At 30.0% G+C, this 5,492-nt stretch overlaps 1 long non-coding RNA gene across 1 annotated transcript; it reads right to left on the reverse strand.

The window, feature by feature from the left end:
* Window positions 1-1,697: 1,697 nt before the first annotated feature.
* LOC140879587 (uncharacterized) lies at window positions 1,698-2,220 on the reverse strand. Its single transcript, XR_012149465.1, has 3 exons — window positions 2,171-2,220; window positions 2,069-2,107; window positions 1,698-1,924 (listed from the first exon to the last, which is right to left on the reverse strand). It is a non-coding gene; the product is annotated as an uncharacterized lncRNA (long non-coding RNA).
* Window positions 2,221-5,492: the final 3,272 nt, after the last annotated feature.

Here is a 5,492-nt window from a genome sequence, read left to right on the forward strand (position 1 = left end):
TAGATTATTTGTTTGAGACTAGATATTTTATTATTTTTAGTTTTTTATTATTTATTTTAATTTTAATTTTTCTTATTTGTGAGGTACTTGGAGATGGATAATCGACGGGTATTCACAAGATTTGGCCAACAATACTCAGAGCCTTTCTATGCTGTTTGAGGGAGATTCAATGAATTGGCGAACAATTTTCGATGTCATCAGTTTTCGAGCTATACCCTAACTCAGATTTTTTATGATGGTTTGGATGAGATAACCAGACGTTGGGTAGATGATGGAGCTTTTGCAACTGGCAGTCACTTGTTCAACAGAGATGAAAACAGTGCGATGCACTTGTTAAATGATACGGCAGATTTCGACTACCATTGACATTGTGATCCTTCACTGCAGGGTTGGAGTCACCAATATCCTTCAGATATCAACTCTAAAAATTTTGCGAACCAACCACCGGAGCATCAAGAAGAGTGTATAGGTTGTTCTGAGGATCATGTGGCTTAGTTGGAGAATATTGTGCGACAACAGACAGAGATAAATCAGTTCTTCGGAAGCCACATCAAACCTTTGAGTATTTTGGATGAACAGATTGCACTTCTTAGAGAACCTATTTCTGAAATCTTCCAAGAAAATGAAGAAATTGAGCCAGATCAAGAAGAACTATCAATTGAGGAATCATCTTGTGATGATGAGCCAACAGTGAAATTGAAGGAGGAAGACACATACAAGGCAACAGATTTTACCTTGTCAATGGTCATACCATGTACACCGTTAGAAGATTCTTTCTTGCCATTGACATCACCTCCAACATATTCCATCCTCTATGAGCTTCAGCCTAGATTCGGAGTCTCCTTCCAAAAGAAAAATTTCAGACCAAGTGTTGTTGGACCGACGAGCTTACAAAGTATATATCACGCCAAGCTTGAGGGCGTAGGAAATCAAGACCCATACGTAGAGTCGTATGATTCCTACTATGGGCGGCAGCCGCTCTTTGATGGTTGCTTCTGCCACTACAAAAAAAGTTGCCTATAAAAGCGGTTTTTATGAGTTATAGGAGTGGTTTTCAACCGCTCCTCAGCTTTTACCACCGGTTTCATTACCGCTCCTCTTATCAGTGGCCCTATATCTTATAAAAGTGGTTTTTTAAACCGATGGTACAAGTAGAAAAACCGCTCCTATTATTGGCTACAGGTTTGGTTTGAAACCGATTTTATTCGTCGTACATATAACAACAATTTCAAACCGCTTTGAAACAAAATAATTTAAGAGCGGTTTAAGTTTGATCTTGAAGCTGTTAAATATAAGAACGGTTTAAACTGCTCCAAATACCATGAATTAAAGAGTGGACACTAACCGTTCTTGAATAAATGGTTTTAGAAGCACATTTAAACTACTCCTAAAGTCATAGGTTTGTGGTGGTTTAAAATCGCTCTTCATGTCAATGATTTAAGAGCATTGTTAAACCGTCTTTACAATAATTGATTTAGAACCATTTCCAAGTTCATGTTAATTCATGATTATGGAGCCAATTTCTTCACCACATCTTTTCAATATAGGATAGGATATAGAATTAAACGGTTTTATGTTTTTTAAAGCATATTTAGTAGTAGATTTCTTTTTTTTAATTAAATTTATTTTCCAAATTAAAATAAATAATTGAAAATATAATTTATCCATAAAAAACAAAAATAAATAAATACCATCAATTAAGTAACACAATCCTTTAAATTTAACAATTAACAATTAACAAATTCAAATAGACAAATATTAACAAACTATTATTATCCACAAGAAGTAACATTTGAAAAACAAAAAACAAAAGTCTATCCGAATACTATCTCGTTCCCTGTGTGTATTGAGAAGATCTAAGATTACTCTTCCATATATTTGGTGGAGTTTGGTGGAGCATAATATGTTGCTTCGTAATAACTACCTGAATAATCCACAAGATAAAAAAAAAAGATATATAATTAGTCTTGCATATAATAATACTTAATAACTTTAATAAAATAGAAATAAAATTTTAATCAAATTATTATTAGTCAAATATCAGAACTTCCGTTTTGTTTCCACATACCTGTCGTGTGGTAGTGCAGCACAACCTCATTAAGCAAACCTGTAAAACATTAGGAAAATTTATATGGAAAAATAATTTTGAAAAACCCAGACATGATATTACCTTCTCTTGTATCATCATCAATGGAAGCATCTCTTCTTTTCCTTTCTTTTCCTTTCTTTTTACTTCATCGACGTACTGAAAAAATAGAGCTCTGAAATGTGAAGAGATATGCGTTGATTGCACTGTGAAATCTCAATTCCATATCATATTTAATGAAAGAAATTACGAAGCTAAAAAAATTAACATAAACAAAAATTGAATACCATCCTTCAAGGGCGGCACAAAAAAAGGGAGAAACAAGAATGAGAAATTATGGAAGAAGCAAGAGTAAGAAAGGAAAATAAATAATCGGTGATTTTGAAATGAGGGGCGCAAATTTTAAAATTTTTCAATTTTCAAGCGGGAGATGAGATTTTGGTTGTGGATTTGGATGTAAAACCCACGTACAAAATGATAGGGAAACACCAAATATTTGATCATTAATTTTTTTTAATATATAGATTTTTTTCTTATCGAAATGAAATTGCTTGTCTTTTATTAAAAAAATTAATTATACTCATTTAAAATGAAATTTTGTCATGAGATTGTTCATTAAACTAAAAAAAATTTATGATCGAAAATATAAAGATTTTTAAATTAAATATGTTTACTTTTAACATAATCTTACTATTTAATTAAATTTTACTTCATTTAGCTCATAATAAAATTATAGTAATACCCAATATTTTATTTTTACGATACAAAAACGACGTGTATAAGTAATTTTGCTCTGATTATCATAAAATAATCTTTGTTTTTAAATCTTTAGTCTTATACCTATCCATATTTTAAAATTCAACCATATCTTTGTCTACATTTGAAATTTTTTAGATAGTTCACTACTTCTGGCTAATATAAAAAATCATTAATTTGAAAATACAAAAATTATCACGTTTAGATCGATATTTCAATTGTATAAGTACACATCGCTTGTAAAAAATACTAGTATATATTATATTCATTATGTACATATTTTTCCGTCGGATCAATTATGACATATTTAATTAAATTCAAAATATGGATGGAATTGAACATTAAAAAATTTGTAGTTAAAAAACAATATCTATACTATTCATTAAACTTGCGTCATGTAACTAATCAACTTGGTCAGTCAATATGACACAAATACAGATTTATATTTATAGTCCTCCTACTTTAACTAAACGAATACAAATATCAACAAGAAAGAAGAAAAAAAATTAACCATTCTAAAGAAGAGGAAATTCTCTAATTAACATATATAGCTGAAAACTCATTATATATGTTTGAAAACCCATTTTCATAAAAACCCAAAAATTTTATAGCACCCGCATTGCATATATCGATCACTAGTGTGTATAATTTGGGTATTATTAATAATGTAAAGTATAGGGAATTTCAGATTTAAAAATATTATTGAATATAAAATGTTTGTAAACTAAATTATTTTAAAATAATGTATTGAAGTTATAAAAGAATAACTTAAAAGGAATACCAAATTTAATTTATATTTGATAATATAGTATAGATGATTATACATATATCTCACCAATAAAAATTATATATATATATATATATATATATATAACATATACATATGAGTAGTTATCCCGTGAGGCGGGTCGATCTATACATACTTACAGTAAAATGTAATAATTTTGATATAAAATGTGATATTTTCATGAGTCGGTCGGGTCAAATATATGTATCATAAATTGCCCGTAAGACGATCTCATAGGAATTTGTGTATATGTTTTTATGCGTGTATGTCCATATATATATGTATAGTTTTGATCTCACACACCCTAGTGTGCAGGATTTTGTGAGCGATCATTGTATATATACATATAAGAAAACAATCAATTTGGTCCCCAAAATCATCATGTTTTGTGTTTTCATTATCTAAGTGGTCAAAGTTAAGCCTTAGTGCAATAACTTTGATTTTTATCAGTCTTCGTTCATATTTCGTTAGCATGACACCAGAAATATTAGCAACATTCGGCATCACATTTATATTTTTCGGTATCATGTCAATGCTCTAGAAAAATATGACTTAAAAAACAAAATTATTGTATTAAGACCCAAACGTCTACTATTTACATAACCAAAATCCAAAAAACAAAAAATGCAAACTTACAAAAAAAAATAGACTATTTTCTTCACATAAATATACAATGAAAGATGTGACAGCTGGTGAGGATTGTTATCATTCATATAAATAAAATAAAATGAAATCAGATGAATTATACTTCGATAATACAAACCCGCCCATTTTAGACAAGTTTGATCTGATTTCATTCATTGAACCTGAAATCTCGTCAATGGCATCACTAATTTATTAACATTTTATTATTATTATTACTGTTATTTTATTATATTAATAACACTAATTAGTATGATTTGTATATTACCATTATCATTATTGACGTATGTAGAATAAAAACATCATTTCTCCGAAAAATTGTTCAATATGAGAGGTTTATAGAAACAATTTACATCAACCACTTCTAAAAATATGTAATAAGAACAATTCGAGAAAGCAATACTAAAATCATGGATCAATAAAAGCGGTTAATAGCAGCAATTTACATAAAAGCTGCTAAAAATATTCGGTAGGAGTGGTTAAAGAAGTGCTCCTAAATACGCGTGCAATAAAAGCAGCTTATAGCAACAGTTTATTCAGAACCGTTGCTAAAAATATTCGATATGTGCAGTTTCAAAATTGCTCCAACAAAGTATATCTATAAGAACAGTTTATAGCAGCGGTCTATACAAACCGTTGCTAAATCTACTCAGTAAGAACAATTTCAAAACCTCTCTTAAAAGGTAAGGTAATAGAGACGGTTTAACTAAAACCGATTTTATTGGTCACCTTCCAAGAGCAGTGTTAAAATTGCTCCTAAAAGACCGCTCTTAAAAACAAGTTTTTTTGTAGTGTGCATAGTCGGGCTGTAGACTATAAACTTAGCGCTGACTGGGAGGCAACCCAGTGTTTTCTTTTCATTATTTTTTATTGTTATTTTTCTTTTTATTATCTTTTGCTAATCCAATGCCTTACCTGTCGCCTTTATATGTGCAGTATATTGCCCCGCCATCAGAAGTTGCTGTTGGACTTTTACAAAGGAGAAAGAGGACGAATACGAAACCAGAGGAGTTTTATTTTTGTTTTCATTGTGTGTTTGTTTCGCATTATGTTCATTTTTCTGAAGCATTGAGGGCAATGCTTTGGATAAGTATGGGGGGTAGATTAGTTTTTTTGTGTTGTTGTTTGCATTCATATGGTTTATTTCTTTGCATATAGTTCGTAATCTTGCATATCATTATGTTTTGTGTTTGTGTTATGTGAATAAGTAGAATGATGAAT

The sequence above is a fragment of the Henckelia pumila genome, chromosome 2, assembly GCF_033568475.1.
Source record: "Henckelia pumila isolate YLH828 chromosome 2, ASM3356847v2, whole genome shotgun sequence".
Classification (NCBI taxonomy): domain Eukaryota; kingdom Viridiplantae; phylum Streptophyta; class Magnoliopsida; order Lamiales; family Gesneriaceae; genus Henckelia; species Henckelia pumila.